We start from the raw sequence: 27805 nt of genomic DNA on the forward strand, positions 1-27805 counted from the left end.
TCATCTGTCTGCATGAGCTCTGTATCAGTTATTATTTACAATTGTTTAACAGCTCTAAGCTCTCTTGATGTCTTACTGGTTCCTTTTACCCCCCAGTGAATGTGTTCAACAAGTGAATTGTGACACTTCTCAGCCAAATGGGCGTGAAATAAGAAGACTGAAGGTATCAGCTTTACTGAGTGTAGACAGATAGATTATGGCTTACACAGCTTCAAAAGCAAAACACATGCTGAAATGCACTGTAATGACACCCATGTTTCTTGACATATGCTGGAGGAATGAATCACCAATGCGCTGACTTTATGTTGTCAAAAAAAAAGAAAAGAATCTTTAGTAAAAACTGAATGTGGTGTGCTGCAAAATTTGTTTTGGTATGAAGCTTAATAAGACTAAAATATGTTTTATTGAAATTTTTTTTAATTGGGGCAGCACGGTGGCACGGTGGTTAGCACTGTTGCCGCACAGCAAGAAGGTCCTGAGTTCAATTCCACCATCAGGCCGGGGTCTTTCTGTGTGGAGTTTGCATGTTCTCCCCGTGTTTGCGTGGGTTCCCTCCGGGTACTCCAGCTTCCTCCCACCGTCCAAAGACATGCATCTTGTGGGGATAGGTTAATTGGATAATCCAAATTGCCACTAGGTGTGAATATGTGAGTGCGAATGGTTGTCTGTCTCTGTGTGTTGGCCCTGCGACAGACTGGCGACCTGTCCAGGGTGTACCCTGCCTCTCGCCCTATGACAGCTGGGATAGGCTCCAGCGCCCCCTGCGACCCTGACAAGGATAAGCGGATGGATGGATTTTTTAATTGATTTTCAGTAACTGAAATGTGATTTTAATTTATTTGAGTAACATTTATGTAACAAATCAGTGACTTTCTGTTCTTTAATGGTCCTGTAACTGGACTGTATGGATTTGCTTTCCATAGGGTCGCAAAAGCAAAAACACACTGAGAATACATATACCAGGCATTCAACTATAATGTGATGACATATAAGCTTATGCATAACATGTATTGCTATCTAAACCTGCCTGTATTTCTCAGCAGGTTTTGGATTGGTAATGGGAGAGCTGGACCACTAAATAATCTCCAGCAAATTTCCAGAGATTCTCAGTGGGGTTAAGATCCAAATTCTGTGGTGGTCAATCCAGGTGTGATAATTCTGGGAGTATGACATAACATTGCTTTATTCCACAGTCATACTAGGGAAAACAGTGTTGGGATAACGCAGCATGACCAAAGTGATTGCAGTCGTGTGTAATAAACTTGCAATCTCGTTGCCTTTGAAATGGTTGCTTCAAAGATGGGCACTATGCCTTGTAATCAGCTTGCACCCTCAAAGTGAGTCTGGTACATCAAGACCAACGACAAACAGTGATAAAATGGCAATAAAATGGAGTCAGTCTGCTATCAGTTTGCAATTGAATGGGGTCAGGTTGGCAATTACATGAAAACTGTTTGTGATAATATGACATTTAAGTTGATAAACTGCTAAAAATCTCAAATCTCTTGTCATCTACCTACACAGAATTTACATTAACTTACATACAAAGTCCAGGCAGAACCTCATGAAAATGAAACAGGAATTCCTAAAAAAAAAAAAGAGAGAGAGATATAATCAGAACATAACAATTTGACTACCTTTCAGAGTCGAGTCCCCTATTGAAAAAGAGATGCATTGTTCATCTGCACTGACATATAAAAAAATCATTATTGGTTGTGGACTCAACTGCTCATTTAACTACCTTTAGCAGAAATAATTTGAATTTGATTGAATTCTATGTACAATCAAATGTGTGATCGTGTCGGTTCTTACTGCCATTTTAATGACATTCCAGTACATAGGGTCAGAGATATACAGATATTTAGAGGAAGTTGAAAACTATTTGAATACTTTGTAGAAGAAACACTTCGTAAAAAAAACACTTGGCAAAGTCTTTGGTTCTGATTTGGACTTATTTTCATACTATATCAGCACTTATGTGACAGTATCATCTGAGTAGCAACACCTATATTCAGGAAAATGCTGCAGCTGCTTCTTGGGCATAAGTAGAAGTGATCGTCTGTTGTTGCTGCAGAGCTGAAGTGACCCAGCCTCACATTTGACTCCAGAATGCTTTGGTATACAGAGGAGTTCATGGCCAACTTAGTGACTGCAAGGTGCCAGATAGCTACAAAACAAGCCATAATCATCAAAATTCTTGTGGTTTGCAAACCCGAGCTGTGTTGCCATGTTCACTTTAAAGAGGAGACTTTCTCCTGGCACCCCTTCCAAATAAGCCATACTGCCATTCTTGTTCAGTGTTTTTCTAATTGTGCTGTCATGTACTTTAATATTTAATACCTTAAAGTGAGACTTGTAGAATCTGAGATGTAGCTCTTTTTGCAGTTTTTCTGATCTTGGGGTGAATTTGCTGGGGTATTGATTCCTGGGAAGACTGCGAGCTGTCTTGAATGCTTTCTACTTTTGAATTATCTTTCTCACTGTAGAATGATGGACTTCAGATTGGTTGAAAATGGCCTTATAACCCTTTAAAAAGATTGGTGGGCAGCAACAATTGCTTCCAGAAGATCACTGCTGATGTCTTTTCCTTTTTGGTATGGTGTTAACACACACCTGAATGTTCCAAAGCAGCTGACAGACCTCTGCTTTTATAGAGGTGCATACACTTGCTGCTGAATAGTTAATCAAGTGCCTTTGATTAAGATCATCGAGACGCTGTTAACACAGTAGTATTATCTTTGCTATATGGATACTGTAGACAAGAGAATCAATAGTCAGTGAAGTGGTCCATGATATGATTTACAGTGGGAAATGAACCAAAAGTAAAGATATTTACAGAGCGTTTCTAAATGTTCAAAGAAGTGCCTTATGCCCTGTTGATGAGAAAGGAACTAGAGTAGAGAAAAAATAGCATTTAAATTTCTTGTCTAATTACTGTGACTACAAGATGACACATGGAAAATGGACAATGAAGAAATATTGGAGATTGGTTGCCACATAAAAACTGAAAATAGGCTGCAGGAAGCTGGAGGAAGCTTTTAAAGAGAAGATAACTTTTCTTTAGGTAACATTTTTTGTGGTAGTGGTTAAGAACATGTAGTTTCTGCCCAAGGGATGCTGTCTCAACCAGGTCTTTGGCTAGGTGAGAAAAGTCATGGGAATCTCTGCTGCAGCTTTCTGACACTGCAGGTCTTTGATAGAGAGAAGCAACTGACCCTATGAGCATGACAGATAAAACAGATTTCTGAGGATTAGCAGATAACAGGTGAAAAACAGACTGGTTATTGTTTTGATGATTTATGCAAAAATATTTCTGTGGATTTGTTAGGTATTTGTTAGTGACAGAGAAATATAGGGCTATATATTTCTGTTATCTAAACTTGGGTATTCTGAGCACTGAAGACAGCTCCAATGCTTACTACTGCACCCATTAGTTTATTATAATGTGATGCTTTACTGATCAGAATGGGGTCCTTCTGTTCAGGTCAGAGCCTGGGGTTGAAAAACAGATCCTTCTCTTTGACTGATGTCTCTATAATAGCAAGTCCACCCAGCTGTCTATAATATCCAGGAGGGCATGAGTAGGCGAGAGTCTATGAAAGTGTGGGACCTGATTCTCAGTTTTCTGCACATTAAGTTCCAATTTGTTTGTCTGCTATAGACGATGACAGCCGGCTGACCCAGCTTGCATTGATGCCGGTGTGGTGTCACCAGTGAGTTTGAGTGCTTTGACAGAGGGGCCACAGGAGGGGCAATCATTTCTGTGAGGAGCACAGAGTAGGGGAAGTGCGAACATATCCCTGATGCACCTGTGCTCATAATCAGGACATAAGTACATACATATATACAAACATTCAATGAATTTTCTCTAGGAAGTGGTATTACCAGACAACTCATCATTTGAAGAGTACTTAGTTACCATGGCAACATGCACTGTGGCTCGGCCGCAGGGTCTCAGTGGGAAATGGATGATCACTGTGTGAGCAAGAGTGTGTTTGTTCAAAGGAGATATCAATGGGCAGAACGTGTGCGTGCCACATCAAGGATGTATGTGATATGCTTGAGTGTTTCCCAGATGTTTGTAAGATACAGACCAAGGCAAAAAGGGGGGGAAAGTGATTGAGTCATCAAGAGGAAGTGGGGAGGACAAACAGAAATGAAGCAAGTGAAACTATGTGACAGATGTGGGAAACAACAGATTCTAAACCTCTTACTGTGAGGATGAGAACTGTGACATCCGAATACATGACGGCTGTCCTGCCATCTCCTTAGGGTATGCTGGCTTTAAATTTATAGTGCATTATTTTTAGTCTCATGAGCTTAACAAAAAACAAAACAAAACAAAAACATGACATGACATGACATAACATAACATAACATAACATAATTAAAATAAAAATCAAAGAAAATAGAACCATGGTCCTATATACTTCTTCCACGGGATGGAAACTAGGGTTTTCATTACCATTTAAATGTTCAGTGGATTGGCATATAAGAGGCCATACCTACGGTGGCCCTGAGAGGCCAAACGGACTGCAACTTAAGAAAACACTAGCAATAAGAATAATGCTGCAGAAGCACACAAACCACAATGGAAATAGGAAAAAAGACAACAGAAATAGGAAAAAACATAACGGGAGTGTTTCTGGGGAGACAATAACACAACGGACCAGTTGCAGGAACCCAGGTAGGCGTGTTTTATCATGATTCATATAATACTGATGACGGAGTTTTAGGCTAATAGTTAGGCTAACACACTTACCTCTCATCTTTTCTTTCCTCACAAAACCGATAGATCCTCCACTTCTTTTAAGTGTCTCCCAGCGCAATTCTTAGCATATTTTGGTTCTGGTCCGTTGGGTTATTTTGTCCCCGGAAAGACTTCCCTTGTGCTTTTGGAAATCTGTTTTTTTCCTATTTCTGTTTCTGTTTTTCCTATTTCCGTTGTGTTTTGTGTGCTTTTGCAGCGTTTTTCTCATTGCTGGTGTCTTCTTAAGTTACAGACCATTTGGCCTCCCAGGCCACTGTACATACCTCAAAAATAAATAGATAAATACAAAAAAAACCCTATTCAGAATCGTTGAAGACTCTACAATAATGCACAGAAAACAGAGAAAACCCCAACAATGACATGGCCCCCCCATGAGCAAGCACTTTGGTGACAGTGGCAAGGACAAACTCCCTTTTAAGAAGAAGAAACCTCCAGCAGAACCAGGCTCAGGCAGGGAGGAGCAGCCATCTGCCGTAACCGGTTGAGGGCAACAACAGACCAACACCAGTGTGTGTGTGTATGAGATTGTGCAGATAAGTGCTTGAGGTAGTGACATGTATGAAGGTATGTGTTTGCGTGTCAGTCCAGTCACTGACTGTTCAAGTAAATGCACAAACTGGTTTTTCAGCGTCACTCTGAGACAGGATGTTTCTAATTTTGGAGATATTGGAAAAAAGCAGTCCTAGGTATTTTTTCTTTAATATGCGCATTGTATTACATATCCTGGTCAAGAACAACTTCAAGATTCCTCACAGTGTTACTGGAGGCCAAGGTATTGCCATCCCTAGTAAGCATCTGGTTAGATACCACATTTCTAAGATTTACAAGTAGTACAGTAACCTCAGTTTTATCTGAATCACAGCCAGTTAGCTTGTGGCTGTCACTGTAAGTCTGTTCTTTACTGTTTGTGTGGAGGACACAAAATAAACCGTAGGGCAACAATCACAAAAAGATTCATAACAACAAATCTAATAAGAAACTTAAATTACCAACACCCAGCTAAACATGCCCAGTTTGAAGAAGCTAATAAAGGCAAAGCCGCTGAAGCAAAAACTAGCCAGAGCTCAATGCCAAACACAAACTAGCAGCCTCAGTATTAGCCTTAGTATGTGTCATGATTAGGGATGGGTATCGTTTAGGTTTTATCCGATACCGGTGCCAAACCGGTACTTTTGAAACGGTGCCGGTGCTTAAACGGTGCTCAAACCGGTGCTTAAAGAATGGAAAACACAAAAGTGGTCCAAAAACCTCTCATGTTCAGCTGTGTTTTTGTAAAAAGATAACAATGTTAGCCTTTTCTGCAGCTATGGGGCATATATGGTATCATTCTTGGCTGGAAGCAGTGCTTAAACAATGGAAAAAAACACAAACTTTGTCCAAAAACCTCTCATGTTTAACTGTTTTCCACTTTTTCTTTGGTCATTTTAGCCTTTTTGGCCAGGGTGAAGGGAGTATCTGCCATCAAACAAGAAGACAGCTGCATGTAGCTATGATGGTGTTTGCTGTTCACCTTACATGCATTAATGTAATAACGTGGTTAGCCTACTCAACGTAAATTACACACGAACAACATTAAGCTACTCACGCAGAGAAGAACGGCTGCTGCTGCCATCATCATCCGTCATCATTTCTGCTACACTGGCAGGGCTAGGGGCCAGGACTCTCCTCTTCGGGTTTTTGGGGGATGTTGCTAATTCCGGGTCCGATAACAGGCAACCCACAAGCAGTAGATGTGCTCGGTGTGAGGTCTCGCAGCAAGCTATCAAATACGGCGCATTTCTCGGCTTTAAAAAAAAACACTATGCGTCGCCAGGTGTTTCATCAGATTTGAGGTGTTACCTTCTTTGACAGTATCACAGTATCAGCTTAAAGCACTTGTTGCAGCTGCTGAGTTTGCATCTTTTGCTGTGAAGTACAGCCAGACTTTTGACCGCTTCACCTTGGACATTTTTAATCTGTAGCTCTGCTCTAAAAGAATGTACGTACCTGGACCCGCCTACTATTCTCGGAAACTTAAAATGATTGGCTAGAATCTAAAGAGTATCATTCCATACCAGTTGGTGGCGGTAATGCACCTTTCAGTTGTTTGCCAACCGCCAATACAAATGTAAGGAAGAAGAAAGTGTATCACAGCTCAGGAAAAAAAGCACCGAAATAAAGCACCGAAATGTGCGCTGCTTTTCGGTCTGGTTACTACCGTTTATGTCAGAACCGGTGCCATCATGGCACCGGATACCGGTACCCATCCCTAGTCATGATCCTGGGTCCTTTTGACCCAGCGTTTTGTGTTTTCTATTAGTGATTTTGGTTCTGTTCCTCCTGTTTAGTGTTATTCTGTTCTGCCATCTATTCCTGTGTTAAGTCCACGTTTCCTAGTCTGTGTCTTTGCGTGTGTGTGTTTCCTGTTTTATTGTGAAGGTCTGCGTCTTATGTGAGTGTTTTCAGTTTGCCTCCCTAGTCTCGTCACGTTTATCACTCCCAGCTGTGTCCCCCACCTGCGTGTAATCTCCCTGTGTTCTCTGAGTGTTTTTAAGTCGTGTCTTCTTTCTTAGTCGTTGCTGATTCGTCTGTGTTGTTTCCCCTCGGTCTCCCTGCGTTTCTCCATCCATCTCTCTGTGTATATTTCCCGGACCTCCCTGCATCTTTGTTCTGGTTTGTTTTGTTAGTTTGCCCAGTTTAGGTTTTCTGTTACAGCTTCACCCGTGCCATTTCTGTTGTATTTTCTTTTGTAAATAAATACTCACCTGCACCAGAGCTGCCGCTTCCGGGTCCTAAATAATTACCACACGGCTTGCCCCGGCAGACCGTGACAGTACGAACCAGCCAACATGGACCCTGCGGCACTCGATCCGTCCGAGGAGCTAAAGGACGACATCATTTTCACTGTGGAGAATCTTCTCGGCCTATGGCTGGAACACCCCCCGGAAGAGTTTCGGCACGCAGCGGAAAATCGGCTACAACGGCTCTTTTCCGGCCTACCATGGCTATTGGAATCACTTTCCCCGACCATGCAGGCCTTTCTCCGCCTCACACCACACCTTCTCTCCGCCACTACTACCTCGCTGCCCGACCCGCCGGATGTGGTTCTGCCCGGCCCGTCGGAGCCGTCTGCGGGGAAGAAACGGCGATCGCGCCGCCGGCGCGCCACCCCACAGCCGGACGTTCAGACTTCTAAATCGCCGGCTGTGGTGAGTGAGGACTCTTTTTCTGTGTTGGACTGTGAAACTGTTTTTTTCTGGGACTATGTTTTGTGTGGCTGATAGTAATGTCAACAGCTTATTAGCTGCTCAGCAGCAGCCAGCTTCAGCTCAGTTAGTGGCCCAGCAGCCACTTTCAGTGCAGTCTCCAGTGCCTCCGCTGTCGCTTTCAGCTCAGTCTCCGGTGTCACCCTTGGCTCAGTCTCCGGCGCCACCCGTAGCTCGCGCTCCAGTGCCTCCGGCGCCACCCGTAGCTTGCGCTCCAGCGCCTCCGGCGCCACCCGTAGCTCGCGCTCCAGCGCCTCCGGCGTCACCCGTAGCTCGCGCTCCAGCGCCTCCGGCGTCACCCGTAGCTCGCGCTCCAGCGCCTCCGGCGTCACCCGTAGCTCGCGCTCCAGCGCCTCCGCTACCCGTAGCTCCACTGTCACCGCTGCCTCCAGTGTCACCTGTAGTTCAGGCCCCTGCGCCTCCAGTGTCACCTGTAGTTCAGGCCCCTGCGCCTCCAGTGTCACCTGTAGTTCAGGCCCCTGCGCCTCCCGTGTCACCTGTAGTTCAGGCCCCTGCGCCTCCCGTGTCACCTGTAGTTCAGGCCCCTGCGCCTCCCGTGTCACCTGTAGTTCAGGCCCCTGCGCCTCCCGTGTCACCTGTAGTTCAGGCCCCTGCGCCTCCCGTGTCACCTGTAGTTCAGGCTCCGGTATTACCAATTTCACTCGTTCACTCCATGCAGGGAGAAAGTCTTATTGCCACTCAGGGTGCTTTTCATGGTTTAGCTGCCATTGGCACAGTTTGCCGCTCCAGGGCTTCCCCAGAGGCTAGGTCTCAGTTCCCAGCTGATTCTGGACCCCTGAGGTTTGAGCAGCCACTTGAGAGCTGTGCCGTGTCAGCGTTGCCTGGGCAGAGCCAGTGCCCAGTGCATTGCCGGTCGCCTTTGTGTCAGCTAGTAGCCTCCATGACTGCTGGCTTAGTGATGGCTTCAGCTGGAGGGTCCGAGGGACCGCTCCGGCCTTTGTCTCCTGTCTCCGCTGGGGGTTCCGAGGGACCGCTCCGGCCTTTGTCTCCTGTCTCCGCTGGAGGGTCCGAGGGACCGCTCCAGCCTTTGTCTCCTGTCTCCGCTGGAGGGTCCGAGGGACCCGTCCAGCCTGCCACGCCGCCGGCTGCAGCGCTTCCGCCTCCAGCTTCCACACCGCCTCCGGCTTCCACGCCGCCGGCTTCCACGCCGCCTCCGGCTTCCACACCGCCTCCGGCTTCCACACCGCCTCCGGCTCCCACGCCGCCGCCTGCAGCGCTTCCGCCTCCGGCTTCCACGCCGCCGCCTGCAGCGCTTCCGCCTCCGGCTTCCACGCCTCCGGCTTCCACGCCTCCGGCTTCCACGCCTCCGGCTTCCACGCCGCCGCCTGCAGCGCTTCCGCCTCCGGCTTCCACGCCGCCTCCGGCTTCCACGCCGCCGCCTGCAGCGCTTCCGCCTCCGGCTTCCACGCCGCCTCCGGCTTCCACGCCGCCGCCTGCAGCCTCGGCATCCACGCCAGCTGCAGCCTCTTCGTCTGGTCCAGCTGCAGCCTCTTCGCCCTCGTCTGGTCCAGCTGCAGCCTCTTCGCCCTCGTCTGGTCCAGCTGCAGCCTCTTCGCCCTCGTCTGGTCCAGCCTCATCTGGGGCTGCAGCTAACCGGCCACTTTCCTGGCCACTGGCCGGGCCCCTTCGCCGTCTTAAGCGGCCCCCAGACTCCCTTTGCCTGAGTCGCCACTGTTGCCTTCCGCACGGTCGGCCCCCTGAACCGCGTCCACGTCAGCGCCGCTGCCTTCCGCGCGGCCGGCCTCCGGACCCCCGTCACCTGGGTCGCCGCCGTTGCCGTCCGCACGGTCGGCCCCCTGAACTGCTTTCACATCGCCGCTGTGGCCTTCCTCGCGGCCGGCCTCCGGACCCCCGTCACCTGGGTCGCCGCCGTTGCCGTCCGCACGGTCGGCCCCCTGAACTGCTTTCACGTCGCCGCCGTGGCCTTCCTCGCGGCCTTCCTCGCGGCCGGCCTCCGGACCCCCGTCGCCTGGGTCGCCGCCATTGCCGTCTGCACAGTCGGCCCCCTGAACTGCTTCCACGTCGCCGCCGTGGCCTTCCTCGCGGCCGGCCCCCGGACCCCCTTCGTCTGAGTCGCCGCCGTTGCCTTCCGCACGGTCGGCCTCCGGACCCCCGTCACCTGGGTCGCCGCCGTTGCCGTCTGCACGGTCGGCCCCCTGAACTGCTTTCACGTCGCCGCCGTGGCCTTCCTCGCGGTCGGCCCCCGGACCCCCTTCGTCTGAGTCGGCGCTGTTGCCTTCCGCACGGTCGGCCTCCCGAACTGTTTCCACGTCGCCACCGTTGCCGTCCGCACGGTCGGCCCCCTGAACTGTTTGGACTCCTGTGCTGTCAGCCCCCTGGCCGGCCCCCTGAACTCTTTTGTTTTGGACACTGTTTTCTTGGGCTCCGGTGTATTCTTTTGTTGTTGCTTTTTGGGGCTGGCTCGTGTTTTGTTTTGTTTTTTTTGTCCCTCTTGTGCGCCTGTTTTGTTTTGCTCCGGGCCCTCCGTCCTGGGCCCCCGCCGCCCGCCCTGGTCGGGTTGTTTTCTGTTTTTTGGTGGTTTTGTTTTCTTGTTGGGCTGTCTGGTGCCAGCCTTTGAGGGGGGGGGGGGGGGGGGGTACTGTCATGATCCTGGGTCCTTTTGACCCAGCGTTTTGTGTTTTCTATTAGTGATTTTGGTTCTGTTCCTCCTGTTTAGTGTTATTCTGTTCTGCCATCTATTCCTGTGTTAAGTCCACGTTTCCTAGTCTGTGTCTTTGCGTGTGTGTGTTTCCTGTTTTATTGTGAAGGTCTGCGTCTTATGTGAGTGTTTTCAGTTTGCCTCCCTAGTCTCGTCACGTTTATCACTCCCAGCTGTGTCCCCCACCTGCGTGTAATCTCCCTGTGTTCTCTGAGTGTTTTTAAGTCGTGTCTTCTGTCTTAGTTGTTGCTGGTTCGTCTGTGTTGTTTCCCCTCGGTCTCCCTGCGTTTCTCCATCCATCTCTCTGTGTATATTTCCCGGACCTCCCTGCATTTCTGTTCTGGTTTGTTTTGTTAGTTTGCCCAGTTTAGGTTTTCTGTTACAGCTTCACCCGTGCCATTTCTGTTGTATTTTCTTTTGTAAATAAATACTCACCTGCACCAGAGCTGCCGCTTCCGGGTCCTAAATAATTACCACACGGCTTGCCCCGGCAGACCGTGACAGTATGAGTGGTAAAAAGAACAAAACAGGCACAACTTTAACTTATACAGACAAGTAAAAAGTCCTATTATCTATGAAGCTATAAACATACCGGACAATTATGTAAGTACCTCATAGTTGTTTTGTTATATACATCTGTTGATCTTACTTTTGTTTAGAAAGGCAAAATATGTCAGGTGGATGTTTCAGAATTCTTTAAAAGAAACTTGCCAATTTTAGTTCTTAGAAAGAAATTTAGAATTGGAACAAAATGGTGGTGTCAAGTCACAAAAAATCTGGAATCCGTGACGAAAATAGCAATCAGTGCATCCCTAATTAATTAGTTACACTGGAAACTAAAAGGTGATCTGAAGATAAGTTTATTCAAGTTGATTGTTTTTTTCTTTTCTCAAAGTTCGGTTATGACTCATTCTCCATCACAGTACACTTCAAAATGCAAAGACATGGGGCTATGAGCTATAAATATGGATCAAGAAGAAATATGTATTCTTGGTACCTGCCAAAGATACCTTTACACCTCGATTTATGGATCTGAAAGATTTGTTTGCTTCTCAGCATTCCACCAGTAACCTCTGAAGTCACACGCAAAAGATATCCTACAACTCTGTATTAAAACTGCAGAGTTAAAATACTTTGACAGGTCCTTTACTTCAGTGGTCAAAATAATAATTACGTTCCAATACCTGACCTGTGAACAAATAAACACACAATCAGAAAGCAGCTGCAGGTGCAAAAACCCCAACTTAGACAAATAGTCAATAACTGACAACTATTCATAAGTTTTAAATATGGGCCAACATGCCGATGCAACTCACTCAAGACAATCAAGGGCAGTCACACAATTACACACCTTAAATGGCACAGTTTTATTGGGATTAGCCTGTAGATTCAGCTGTTGTGTAGAGTTTTATTTTATAACATTTAAAAATGAACTGACATGCAATACAGTGCAACACACAAGAGAAAAACTCTGTTTTTTTTCTCAAATACACACACATACCCTCAGTGACCCTGCCATTTTCTCTGATTGTGTGATTGATGAGCCTATTGATGTTCCATATGGTTTATCTCTGAGGCTATGCCCTTATGTATCGATCCAACAATGTGTGTGAGTCTTTGTGTGTTGTTTTGTATCTGTTTTGCATCAGAATGTATGTGTGTGACTGATGGTGTGACGCACTACACGACTCTTGATGCATGTGTATGGTTGGACGTGCTGTGTATCAATCTGTCTGTGAATGTGTGTGTTTCAGCCGTGTGTGTGACCTTCTGTCATTGATTACAGGCAGGGCGTGATTGGAATAATCACTCTGCTGTCAGGGGGCTTGTCACAGAGGCATTCAGCACCATACCTGAACACTGCACAAACCTCATCTGAGATGTTTGATGTGTTGACGTGTGCCTTGAACAGCAATGAAATTTGAATGACATACCAAACACACCCTTGATGGCATTGTTTTTAAAGCTCCACTGCACTTTTTTTTTTTCAACTACAGTACACTAGGGCTGTTCAGTCTGTTCAGATATGATTTCTATTGTTTGTAAGGAAAGGGAAAGTGAAAAATATCAGTTTATTGAAGACATGCAAGAGTATGTATAATGTGATAACATATAACCTCGTTGTTAGCAGGACTTAAAGTTGGGTAAATATAATTGGAGATAAACAACTATACTGTGTCACTATGTACTAAAAAAACAAAACAACATCAAGAAGCAGTGTGAGAACAATTACATCCATCCTCACTGTTTCTATAGGAATTTAAAAAAGCAGCTAGGTCTTGCTAATCAAATGAACCTGATTAACTGATCATCAGTAAGTGTGACCAGACTCTACAGGCCTCTGTTAGCATGTTAAATGTTAAAGTTCATGACAGTAGAATAAAAAAGGCTGAATAAGTATGGCTTGTTTGGAAGTGTTGCCAGGAGAAAGTGTCTCATTTCTAAAAAGAACATGGCAGACGGGAAAGTTCTGCAAAGTTGCATCTGAACAAATTATAGATATTTGGAGCAATGTCCTTTGACCAAATTCAGTATATTAGCACAGTTATTGCCAAACGTCAGCCATGGTGGTAGAGGGAGATTTGGGTTTGTTTTGCATCCACAGAACCTGAACACCTTGCGGTCAATGAGTTGACCATGAACTCCTCTGTTAATATTCTAGAGTCAAATGTGAGGCCATCTATCTCACAGCTAAAACCAGACCTCAACTTTAAGAAAGTTGTGCATGAACAAATAGCTGTAAATCTTAATGAACTGCAACAGTGTAAAGAAGAGTAGAGTAGTGTGTTACTGCTCATTAAGGTGGATCTACAACTTAAATAATCACTGGATGTGCTTGTTTTTTCACACTGCTTCTGCATTTTTTGGTTCATTGTTTATTAATAAATAAATAATCACAGTAATAATATGTGATGTGCTATTATTCATCTGGGATTTTGTTTGCCTATATTTTTGTTTTTATTTCAGATCCTGGTGAGAAATAGATTTTTATTATTATTATTATTATTATTATTTCCTGATACAGAAAACCTTAGAAATGCATGAGGACGCACCTTCTTTGTCACATGACAATGAGGCAGTGTCCAGTCTGACGATTTCTGCATCCTCATGGTCGAGCGATCTCTTTTTAGGACTTCAGCCTCCGGCCAAGTGCAGATTATTGTGAATCGACACCAGATGTTACACATTGGTACTAAGTAGCTTTAAAACGACCAACAGTTAAATACATTTTGACCCTTTTTTGCATTTGCTTACTTAACACCAGTTATAGGCCTTTTAAGCAAAAGCAGGAGCTGAGCAGAGATGTGGTGCTAAAAGGACAGATGCTTTTCTAGTCTGTTGAGTTAACATGTCAGCATGTGGGATGAACAAATTATATAATTATAATATGTAATTTAGTTTTATATAATTTAGTTGAGTTTTTTAAAATCATTTTAATACAAAGGCAGCCAACTCAATGAAAAGTTGAGGACCTGAGCAGGCACGTAAGCTGCAATTAGCCAGTTTCTAATATTGGAGTTAAAGCAGCGATAGAAAATCACAGACAAATACAGTTTTGTTTCTCTTGCAAGCCTGTTTCATCCCTGTGTGGTGCTAAAATAGTTCACTTCCACTCAAGCTCTCACAGACACACTGCAATGCAGCTGGACTTCACTAGCCATATAAACTATAACATTGCCTAAAGCCAATCTCTACCTTTGTTTCCCCACCCCACTCTTTTGTTTCTTTCTGCTGAGTTTGCAAATTAGCATCCACACCAACATTTACAGGGTTTCACTCCACACATACACACATACAAATAAAATCTTCAGTTTACCCTCGAGAATCCAAAAGAAATCGAACACTTATCAGAATACTGAACTTCCACTGACAACAGATAAAAACAAAGCCTTAAAACTCTGTAGTCATGCCACATACATGGATCAGTCATCTTGAGATCTGCTACTTCAATTTTGTTTTAAAGCAGATCAATAAATAGGATTATGCTGTCCTTTTCCTTGGGCCTTAGCTCTTATCTTGGTTTTTACTGCTTGAAAAGAACTGCCAAGTAGGTGCATGTAAACTTAGGAGCTCATAGATTTTATAATGTGCATTTTCTAGAAGAGGGCTAAAAGTATTTTGAGGAAAGGTTAGCTGGATCCCAAGTACAAAGGTGGAGGAATAAAGGCTTCGAGTGCATCTCTTTAGAACGGTGGGATAAGAAGAACCCAACAAGTCAGGTGAGGATTTCATATCATCACATGCTGTTTCTGTCAGCATGTGATGATGTCAGTCATGTCAACTCTTGCATATGTTGCCGCCTCAGATGTCACTATCCTAGAAAAAGAAAGATGCTAAAAAAACCCTGATAACTTTGGAATGCAAATAAGCTTGTAAACTGTAAACATGATTCACAAACCAGTAAGCAAAATCATAGCCCCGTATTATATGTCAAAATGCAATAAGTGATACTGATGCAAAGTTGTTTACAAGTCTGTGTTTAGTTTAGCTCTGTGGCTTGTTTTGGATTTGAAGTTTGATTGAGTTTTTTGATTTAGTTGAGTAGACAATCCATGGAAAAGTTTTTTGAATCTGTGCCTGCTGAAACAAGAATGTTGTTAATCTATGGCCTTCTCAGATTTATTTATTTTTTGTGGTTAATTGTTCCAGCCTGGAAGACTGTGTCAAACACGAGAATAAGATATACGGTATTAGAGTTTGTCAAAAAATTGAGAAACTGATTGACAGAAAATCATTCTGCAACAATGCTTTCTTATAAAGGAAGAAAATCATACAGTTTTTCTTTAAAGTGGAAACAAATAGATGTAGTTTCAAATGCACTGGTAGCAAAAAAGACATAAGTGTACTTACTTCACAAACACAATGTTGCAGAAAGGATGAGGGCTAGGTTTAATGTTGAGAAGCATGAATCAAGCTTCACTATGGATTTCTTTTCCTCTCATCTAACTTGACTTCCTGCCCTTTTCTGTTTGAAGTCAAAATAAGACTACAGAGCTTATAAACCCATGATGGATCAAAGTTTTAGGGGAAAAAAGATTATTTCTGGAGCATGACTTAGTTGACTCGGTTACAAATTAAAAAAATAAAGAAATAAAATGCCACTCAGAGAAGATGCAGCCACGCACAATTCAGCATAAATTATGACTATATATATATATATATATATATATATATATATATATATATATATATATATATATATATATAGGTGTCCTGCAGGTTTTAGATATCACCCTGGGTCAACACACCTGAATGAAATGATTAGTTCATTGCCAGGCTTCTGGAGAACTGTAAGAGACTTTGAGGAGGCAATTTAGCCATTTAAATCAGCTGTGTTGGATCAAGGACACAACTAAAACCTGCAGGACACCGGCCCTCGATGCCTGGAGTTGGACACCTGTCTGCTAGACAATCAACCTGCTATCTGTGCAAAATTGCATGAAGTTTTCAAAGATTTTCAAACCCAAAGAACATTGTCTTCTGCACGAAGTAATCAAAATCATGCAGTCTTAGGAGAAGAACAAATAGGCAGAATCATAGTCTGTTAGTGAACGAGATCAGTTTAGTTGTACTTTTTAATATTAACAAAGGCCTGTGCATAGCATATAACACAGAGCAGATTTCTCTAAGCTATTGTAGTGATGGTTCATGTCATTTTTTTTAAACATATTTTTTTCCATGCAATGTGACGGTGAAAGTCAATGATTAGTAATAATAATATTTGTATTATTATCAGTCCCAAGTAGAATGTCATGCGGGATTACTTGGAAGAAGCTTTGATGTGAATTACGTTTTATATTTAATATTTTTCAGTCATAACATGCCATAAATTACAAAACCATTTCCAATACGCTTTCCATGTCCATAAATATCCTTTATCTTCAGTGCTAGTGCCAAGGCTTCAGTAGTTGTCTGAGTGTGTGACATGCATGCATACATATGCATGTGTATGTGCATTAAAGTCTTTTTGAATAAAATGTATTGCATGCCTTCAGTTTTGATTTTTGATTATGAGTTTTGATTATGCATCTACCTCCTGTTCTTACATAATTCAAACACATAGTTCAAACACTCATGCAAGGAGAGGAAGTCATCTGTCGGCTCATTTATGCAGGTTCCTGGTTTGGTCACAAGCAGTTAATATTGTAGGGAGGCAGGTGAGTGTACACAGGGTCTCAAAAGGTGAGGTCAGTGGCAAGTTAAACAAGAAGTTAAACAAGAAGGACAGAAACACTAAACATACTCCAGGGAAAATGAGAAAGTGTAAATGTGCAAACACTTAAGCTGCTATAACAGTCTGGCAAAGACTGAGTGGATGAGCTGATCCTTAACTAATGAAGGTGAGTGATCAGGAGCAGGTGTGCCAGCCAGAGAACTGGTAAAAGAAAGATTAGGGTTAACCTCCCAGGTACAGGGAAACCTGCCCACACACAAACACATACACAAACATATACAACCCAAAGTGTACAGAGAGGGAGATCGAGGAAAAATAGAAAAAAAAAACAGGCAAAAAAAAAAAAAAAAAAAAGGACAAACAAAAACACTAAAACTAGCAGCAAGCGGGGCCTATAATACAATTAGAATTTGAACAGGTCTTAAAAGTTAATTGGATTGAAGCCAAATGGTACTATGGGCTAATACACACATCTACTGTAGCTGACTACTTTTTACTACATGGCACTTTCACACACACATTTATACAGTGCTTTATATTATGCCTTTAAGAATTTACTGAAGGGGCTTCAGGGTAGTGCATTTGTTTCCATTTGCATAGGTATTTAATCACATCGTGCACCCAGACCTGCTTGTTTTTCAATCCTCCAAAGAACCAACAGCAGATGCACTCAGAAGTTTTCTTACACTAATCATGGACGTCAATGGCATCGCAATTTGGGGCTTTTAAGTATTTCTTTGAAGTGCTATTTTTCAGGGTGGAATGATTCTACAAGATATATTTTAAGGAATTTTAAAGAGTAATTAGGTGCATACCTTTGGTTTGGTTTCCACGCTTTTAAGTGTAGTCCAGTGGTCTCCAACCTTTTTTGCGCCACGGACCGGTTTATGCCCGACAATATTTTCATGGACTGGCCTTTAAGGTGTCGCGGATAAATACAACAAAATAAAACTAGTACCGGTACTGAAAAAAAGAACATTTATTCATAACACACGTGAAAAGACCAAGGAAAACCGAGTAAACGATAAAAACGATAACAAAATAATGCTGAAAACCGATAAAAACCCTGAAAACTATACATTTCACACCTGAGCCTCAACTTTCGCGGCCCGGTACCAAACGACTCAGGCCCGGGGGTTGGGGACCGCTGGTGTAGTCCACAAATTATCAGTAGGGTTTGTCATTATCAATACTAGCCTTTATCCATGATGCTTTATCCATTTTCAAACCAGTTTTGAAGTGTGTTTGAGACACAACATCCAGTTGTGTCCCAGTTGAAGTTGAGGTAATGATCCTTCATTATTTCATCCACTTTGTGCAATGACTGGCATGATGAGCATGATGCTGCCACCACCGTGCTTGATAGCTGGTACAGCGTTCTTAGGTTTGAAAGTTTGATGGTGTTGGTTCTGCCCAGCACAACAACCATGCACACTTAACATTTCAGGTTTTGTAATATATATATATATATATATATATATATATATATATATATATATATATATCAGGGCAGCTGTGGCTACAATGTAGCTTGCCATCACCAGTGTGTGAATGTGTGTGTGAATGGGTGAATGACTGAATGTAGTGTAAAGTGCTTTGGGGTCCTTAGGGACTAAGGACCCCAAATCCCCAAAAGCGCTATACAAATGCAGGCCATTTATATATATATATATATATATATATATTAACAGCATAGGCTTTTAAAAGCCCATGCTGTTAAAAAAACAGCTGTTATGACCAGCTGTCTCTCACTGGGAAGGTGCCTGATCACTCCCAACCAAATAGGGGAAGAATGAACTGATGATCTTCTCCAGCTGCGTTCGCCAGCCTCCCTGCCACTACCCCCTGAACCCACAACACCAGCCCTCCCCTGCAGCATAGCCACAGCCCCAGCCTCACTTTTACTCCTCTGAAATTACCTCTTATCATTACTCCCACACAGCTCAATCTTTGGCACCCTCTCGATCAATGGCAATGTAAAACTTGTTTCACTGTGGACAGTCATGCTGATGTTCCAGCAGTTTCTAGGTCATAGCATGAGCTTTGTTGGTGCCCAATGGTTACATACAATTGTTTAGTTTACAATTCTCCTTCTTAGAGCTTCATTTAGAGCTTTACTTGGACTTTTCCATTGTTGTGAGTATTCTTCAGTCCAGTGAGTGCTCTCAAACAAGTCCTTCTTATGCTGCAAATAGAAACTACCAGTTGCAGTCAGTTATGATTACTAGTCAGAAGTCAATAGATTTTTGCATTGTCAAGTCAGAAGACATTGCAGAATTTTCAGCACCACTTTTTAAAAGATTTGGGTGTGTACATATATCGGAGCCTATATGTTTCATTTTGACCCTGTGTAGATTAGAGAAAAGACACGTTAAAGCCCGTGCTCCCAATACTTGTTTTTTTTTTGTTTTTTTTTTTGAAAGTCATTAAGGATGTGTGCTGTACAATTGCTCCGACCTGGAAACAGAACAGTTCAGAAAACACATTAAAATTACCATGAACTTTACCTTTCTTACTGATAAGCGCCACCTATCCATTATCTACCATTTATCCAGATCTAGGTCCCAGAGGCAGTACTCTAAGCAAAAAAGTCCAGACTTCCATTCCCCCCAGCCACCTCTCTCTTCAAGCTCATCAGGAAGGTGGGGAAGGGTCACTGTAACTAGGATCTGCTCCAGAAGAACATGCCTCACCTAGGAGGCATTCAGGGGGCATCCTAACCAAATTGTCAAACCACCTCATCCTTTCGATGTAGAAGAGCAGTGGCTCTAACTAAGTTCCTCTCGAATGTCTGAGTTCCTCATCATATCTCTAAGGGAGATCCCAGCCATCCATTGAAGGAAACTCATTGCATCCAAAATCACTGCTTGTATCCATGACCTCATTCTTTTGGACACTACTCACTGATTATTATTACTGTACTAGTGTGCATCAGAAAATTGTTTACTGTAACGTGAATGATAAATTCGAGTCTATCACCACAATGTATGTGAAATGTATATTTTTAAATTTTAGTTTATATTTTTATGTCATTATACTTGAACTCAAAGCCAAAGTAAATTAACCAGTTTATGGTAGATCTTGTGATTCAGGGGTGTGGTAGCTACTCTCAGCAGGCCCGTTACAGGTGCTGCTCCCTCAGTTGCAAAACCAACAAACCATGCTCCTAACTTTTCTTCAAAGATGCCCTTCATAACAAGAGTTTCATAGTGTAAGATGTCACAGGGAGCAACCCATAACTGCAATTCAGCAAGTTGAAAGAAAGAAGAAGCTGCAAAACTCACCATTGTAGGAACTTTTGATGCAGATATGGCTTATCATTAATTACAGTTATTGTTATGCTTGAATATGCTCCAGCCCTCCAACCCTAACCTTCAACTGGGGAAGTGATGGGTGGAGAGAATTTTAGTTGGTTACAAAAAACCTTAAAAAAGAGGAGGAAAGAAGTTAAACTGAAACATCTGTCCAATAAGAAGAAGACTGATATCTGTTCCTTTATCTTAGGATTACATAAAAAAAAACTGCTCTTACTGATGTGATATTTTTCTCCATGGTTCTTGTTATATGACCTGCATGACACAACGAGGTAAGAACACATGGGGTTAGGTAAGACATGCATTTTGTAGTGAGTCTTCTAGGCGCTGAAGTTTCACCACCACAGACATGTACCCTCACATTGTTAAGGAGTCTAGTGTAAGTGTAGAAAGCGATTATAAATTAATTCACACCTAGCCTTGACCTCATGATGTTTTCCATTGAGTTGAAGGAACCTTGATTAGGGAAAGAAGGTAGAAGTTTATTTTGGGACTCTTCAGCTACACCCATGTAATGGATTTATGTTGTGTCCAGGTGGGATGTTGAGACATGGATCTGTGTTGGTAATTTTGTCAATTAGACAAGAATATTCCTACATGCAAATATGTCGGTTTCATTACTTGGCTACAGGGCTGTCTGCAAATACCTCCACAACCAAGCCTATTTGATTATTTGATAATGCACCAACAGAGGAATTGCAAATGTTATATGCACTTCAGTTGTGAAGGTCCTTTGAGTCAGGGTGCTTTCAACAGCATATTATAAAAGAATATGAAAAATATTACTAAAGGGATCATTTAATGTGCTGTGACTTGACTCCCTGCTACTAGTAAAGGTCCAAAAAGTAAAGTAGAGATAATTTTATTATATTTGAATTTCACAGTTGCATTTCACATAAAATTCCAATGCAGAGAAGTCATATTTTAAAATCAACATTAGATGAACATTTTAGAAAAACTGTCATTTGAAAAAGAGGACCCATTTTTACCAAAACTTAGTAGTGAAAATGTGTTTTGGTCATTTCTGGCTTCATTGAAGATATTTTGATCTTAGAAGTGAACAAGTACTGTATCACCATCACTGACCCAAAATTAGTAAGGCTTGATTTCATTTCTTTTGGAAGCATTTTGACTATAGACCAGTGTCCATGTTAATCACTCTTAATATGCAGACTAAAAGGAAGAACATTTCATTAGATAAGTAATTGCAGTACAGGCTATCATCTGTGGATTATAATCATCGGTTCTTTTAATTTCTATCAAGCTCAAATATTGTAATCACCACCACAAAAAATAAAATTAGAGACAGCTGAAAATGCTAAGATGAGAGTTATTTTATGCACAAAATTGAGACAAAAAATGAATGCCAAATAGGTCTCTAATTGGATTCAAAGTTGTCTTTAAAAGTAATTTTAAAGAAAGAAAGAATTTTAAAGGAATTCAAACTTTACTACAATGCCCTTGAATACACCAATTTTATAAGACAATACTGAGGACATAACATATTCAGAATTAATAAAAAGAAGAAGAAAACAAGAAAAACCTATTGACAAAAACAATCATTAAAAGCACTGTTAGAGGGCAAGAGAATGCACGATCCTGCTGTGAGTCAACAATATGGTGGTGCAAGAAGAGAGTGCGAAAACACAACTTATTGGGGTTTTAACAATACTGAAATGTTATGCAATGAAATCTAAACTTCTGAACAAAATATATATACATGAGAGCTGCTTCTAATAGCCGCCTTTTGTCATTGTGTGACATGAGTTGCATTTTTGTTGTCTTCGTTTATTCAGGTCATGGCAATATATTGTTAGAACATGCGGTATGCCTCATTTAACGCTGACTTAATTGCATTTCTTTTGTGATATTTGTGTTGTTTCAGATTTCAAAGTCTTGCAAAAAACTATGCAGATAAACTGATTTTTTTTTAAAGCCTGTGCCTCATATGAATAAACGGAATAATGAAACATTTTGTCTCAAAATATAGGTCTTTGTTTTCACTTTCTTATTTCTCCTCTGACCTAAGTTCTCCATAACAACAGAACAGAGAAGCCAACGTTGAACAGTTTTAATGAGAGCATGTTTTGTGTTGGCTGCATGAGCCAAAGGCTGGGTTACCAGAATTGATGATATGCTTTGTCCAGATCTTGCTTAGTACAGTGTTAATAAGTGCTCGGGGTTAAGGAGGTCTGCTCTAGTGGTACTGGACATCCGTGTGTGTGTGTGTGTGTGTGTTGTCCACATTTATTAATCCAGGGATTATTATCAAGCCATCCATGCTTTTCTATTTTTCTTTTCAGCTCTGCCCTTATTGGCCCTTCAAATACCAGCATGAACCTCAGAGACCTGCCCTGCAGAGTCTTTTAATGTCAAGTGACCAAAGCAGTTTGGGGTTAATTGTCCCGCTTAAGGGCACATCAATGTGTATCAATACTAGCAAACCCATTGTTAATGCGCTTCCATTTTATCTTAAAGGATAATTGAGTGAGAATTTTCACATCCTCTCAGATTTTTAAATTGCAAATATTTATACCTTTCAGAGTGTCAAATACAAAATTAAACATGCTTTGGACCATTTAAAATAAAATACATTTACAGAAATTACTCATACATTGAGTATTTACATTGTGAATACTATAAATCCATACCGACACTTATTGCCTGTTTTGTGGTATGTTCTTACTTTTTCTATGTACCCAATCACCTTTTGTTCTAAAACAACCAAACCTTCTTGTTCCATTGAACTAATGAGTGGGCAGATTTTATTACTAGCTGTTTGAGTAGGAAAATAGCAATTGAATGTTGCTTTTGAACCCCGTGTGTTTTTATTTAATTTAAAAACAATATTTTTATTGTTTAATTTTTCTAAATGTAAATCTAAGAAAGTAGTTCAGTAAACCATGGTGCATGTTTTTGGTGCTTTGGGCCAATCTGAAACACTTCTGAATAGTTTTTTGGTTGGTTGTAGGTATATACATATGTCCTTTTGTGTATATATATACAAAAGGACATTTACAACTGTTTTCAGACCTTATTTGTGTGCTCCCTGTCTGACTGGTCTTCTTATATAGTGGTTTACGCATTTCTGTGTATGCATTTTCCCCTCTTACAAAAGAAGAAACAGAATGGAAAAATGTTCAGTCAAAAAATATTGCACTTTCTCGTTCTAAAATATGTTTGTGATGTGTTTCTATCAGCATGTATACTGGGTCACTTTTTCCCTCTTGCTTTGTTTTCGCGTGTATCGCTGTGATGGATCTAGAATGACAGCTAAGTGCACTGTGAGCCAAGCACACCTGACAGCAAAGATCTCTACTATATAAAGCAACTATACTGGTAGTTGCTTTACATAGCAATAGTTAATATGCTTGCACATGTGCATACAAACTCTATAGCTTTCAGCGTATCAGCAATTTGTCATATAGAAACACAATTTCATATAAAGCACAATCTTGTTTTCTGGTGAAAACATAACAGAGTAAAAACTCTTGTGTTGCCTTTTGGAAATTAGCTCCCAGAAGGGCCAATAACAGTAATACAGAAAGGTCAAAGATGAGGCTCAAAAAGACAGTACAACCCAAAAGATATTGTCATAGTGGAGTATGTCAACCATTGGCGAACAACTGGTGCAAAATACCAGCCCTGAAAGGAACTGACAGCTTCAAGAGAGGCACCACCCCTCTGTTTGGTAAGCCAGTAGAAGCCAGTAGCACTGATGTGTAGTTGGTTTGTCTGTGCAGATGTGAACAAGGTAATTGCAGTCGGGTTCCCCATGTGTACTGTGGTGGGTGGTCTAGGTGTAGTTTCAAACAAACTGCAGCATGGTTAATTTACCGTAGTCCAACGTGATCCTCGATCTGACTCCACTCCCAGGTGTACACTGCATGTTTGAGCTTAACACCTTCCTGTTGGGGGTATGCTTTGTGCAATAGACATGCCAAATAAACAAAGCGTAGCAATTATCTGTAAAATGAATTTAAATTCATGTTATCCAGTAGTCTACAACACAGCATCTTTGGCCTTTATTTAGCTTTATTGCTCCTGCTGCAGTCAATAGGCAAATAGAACTTTCTCATATGATTTGTAGTGACATGTTTTGGTTTGCTTGGAGTTTTCAAATCATGAGAAAAAGCTACAAGTTTTCAAACTCATCCACTGATTCAGATCAGAGTAAATAAGTCCACTGTAGGTGTGAAAATGCTCTTTGTGCCAGTATATATGCTTGTGTCGATCTGATTTATGAATATTTTTGAATTATGAATATTTTCTCTGAATATGTGAACATGTGAAGCTTCACAACTGCTAAAGAACTGGAGTCTTCTAATATAGGACAGTGACTGAATCGGGCAAAGTGCAAAATGACATGTTTTCTCGTTTGCTTGACGCTATGTGTTAATTGGGTTTGTTGCTTGTCAGTGGTTTAGAATATAAATCTAATACAATTATATTGGAATCTATAAAAACTATTCATTTTTATTACTGTTTTTTAACACTCTAGTTGCTCATGAATTTAAAATGACTTACAAGGTGAATCTTTTCCCCAATTCACTAGCTTTTTTTCCCTCTAAGCCATTAGATGGTGCAACAAGATAATTCTACTGCAAACATCCCATGACAAAAGGCAACCAAGAATACAACTATGTCCTCCAACTTGTCATTTTATGGCCTCGCCACAAGTGTGCTAACCTGAAACATAAAAAACGTGTTACAGTAGCACCACCAAAATCACAAGTATTTAGCCATTTAAGCCCCCATGACTACAGATAATACAAAATTATAGTCACAAACAAGCAAACAGTTATATAACTTTCCACTCACAACACACAAACACACACACAAGGGAAAGAGAACATCACCTGAAACATTTCATACTCAGGAATGCACTGAGAAAACAACCACTTCAAGCCTAGATGGTCCTTTCTTTCCCCCTTTTCCCTGCCCTCATTAAATATCAAATATCTCAGGGAGCAATAACGCACAAAGAGGCACACACACATGCATTCCCTTTCTTATACATGTCATCAAGATCTAAATCAGTGACACACTTGCACACAAAAATGTTTTTTTTAATAGTTGGTAGAGAAATCTCAGTCCCTTAACACTTTTATGTGTGTGTGTTTATGTGCATGTGTATGTGCTTGCACAGTATAACAGTGGCTTCCCTTTAGTGAGTCTCAGAACTGCAGCGCAGTTCTCTGTCATCGCCTGTTTTCCTAGTAGAATGCCTCTCAAATGTTCAGCCTAGTTTCAAGGTAATTAAGCATGAAATCGTGAAAAGTGTAAAACCCCAGAAATAAATGACTCTAGAAGGACTTAGAAACCACACCCTGATGTTTTGGCTCTGACTTGGAACTCTGAACAGTGGAAATTGAGCTGTTAGAGCAATTAAAAGGGCTTAAATCTGAATATTAATTATTTCAGGGATTCGTGATATCTGAACAGCTCAGTGGGCATGAGAAGACCTGTGAAATGGCCTTTTTGAAACGGCAGAGATAATGAGGTCTGAAATTCACTGTTTCTGATGTATTAGCCGTCTAACGCTAGCTGGTTTCATAAACTCTGTGAACATTTGAATATGAAACTGATAACGCCAAAGTGCTTTAGAGGACAGATGGAGAGGTTTTTGTGGCTGCACATAAAAAAGCAGACGGTTAACACATACTTGATCTTAGTTTGAAGTATATTATTGTTGTGGCTACTGTTATCATCAATAAGTATTGTTTCTTTCTTGTTTTCTTCCACATTTCCACATTAGTATGTTATGGTAATTCCATCAACTTCAGCAGCTTGGCACTAGAAATAAAGCAGTGATGTGCGAGGATTTTTACAGAAAAGACCCCACCCCAAACTTCCCATTTATAAAAAACAAACAAACTAATTTCCTGATTTTATTCTTGCATATATGCTGAAATGCTATTCCTTGACATTTTCTGTCATCATTTATAAAAAAATAAAAGGCGCACAGATTTTATTGAATAAAATGAGACTTGGATTTGTTAACACCGTAACAGAAATCAATCAAATAAAGAATTCCCAGACTTTGTATCTTCTCTCGATGGGATTGTGAAACCAAAAGATAGTTGGACAGGTTAGTAATAAAAAAGTGTAGTGGAGCTGAAGGTTTAGATAAGTTCAACTTGGGAACTGAAGGGGTGGTGTTCAATGTTGTTAGTGCGTATGCCACTTGGAAGAGAAAGAGGAATTCTTGGATGAAATTATATAGGATCTCCAGGAGGGAGTAACTGGTTACTGATGCAGACTTTAATGGTCATGTAGGTGAAGGGAACAGAGGTGACAAGGTGGTGTTGCTATGGTGTTAAGGAGAGAAATGCAGGACTGATAGTGATGGATTACAGAAAAAAAACAAGGATGGTAATATCTATGATGGACAGATGTTTAAGAAGAAGAAGCAACAAAGGGAAATAAGAGTGGAGAAGGTGCAGTTTGAACACCAACATGGAGACTGCAAGGTGGTGTCAGAAGGTAGCTAGACAGTATTGGATGGTAGTCTCCAGGATAACTTTGGACATCAAGAAGAGGAAGTGATTGAAAGCAGAGGCAATTTAGTGGTGGAAACTGAAGAAGGAATTCTGAGGGAAACTGCCAAGAAGCTGTTTAGTGTGTATCATCTAAACAAAGGACACAGAACAAGACTTGGTGTTGGAAAGAAGAAGTATGGGAATGTATTCAAAGTAACAGCTTAGCCAAGAAACAATGGGATAGTCAGGGAGATGAGGTTTGCTTTGAGTGTTGATGGAGAAGCATACAGAAAGTCAAAAGGAGTTTCACTGTGTCTTTGAGAAATTAAATAAAGCATATGATAGGGAACTAAGAGAAAAACTTTGGTTCTACATGAGGAAATCAGGAGTGACAGAGAAGTATGTGAGGGGGGTGCAGGGGATGTGCTAGGACAGCAAGACAGTGGTGAGGTTTGTGGATGGAGTGGCAGATGGGTTCAAGATGTGGGTGGGATTATGATTTTTGTTGGTGACTGCAATGGACAGGTGGCCAGAAAAGATCAAGCAGGAGTGTCTGTGGACTATGATGTTTGCAGATGACACTGTAATGTTTAGTGAGAGTAGGGAGCAGGTTGAAAAGAGTTAGGAGAGGTGGAGGTATGAACTGGAGAGAAGAGGAATGGAATTTGAAAAATCAAGACAAGTTACATGTGTGTGAATGAGAGGAAGCAGGTGTAACAGTGAAGGATTGAGGAGTAGAGATAATAAAGGTAGATGAGTTTAAATAGCTGTGTTAACCATTCAAAGCAATAAACAGTGCTCGGCAGAGGTGAAGACGAGAGTGTTGGCAGTGTGGATTGAGTGGAAACAACTGCCTATCGTGACAAAAGGATAGCAAAAAAAGTTTACAAGATGGTAGTGAGATTTGCAATGATGTCTTCATCATCCAGATATATGTATTGACAAATACCTAGGAGGCTGAGGTGGTAGAGTTGTAGATGCTTGGACTTTCATTGGAAGTGACCAGGATGGCCAAGATGACAATATAAAAGTATACCAGACAAAGTTAAAAAGGCAAGGTTTAGGTTTGCACATGTGAAGAGGAAGAATAGTTGATGTATTAGAGAAAAGATGTTGAATATGGAGCTACCAGGCTGGA

The sequence above is a fragment of the Neolamprologus multifasciatus genome, chromosome 22 (genome assembly GCF_963576455.1).
Source record: "Neolamprologus multifasciatus chromosome 22, fNeoMul1.2, whole genome shotgun sequence".
Classification (NCBI taxonomy): Eukaryota; Metazoa; Chordata; class Actinopteri; order Cichliformes; family Cichlidae; genus Neolamprologus; species Neolamprologus multifasciatus.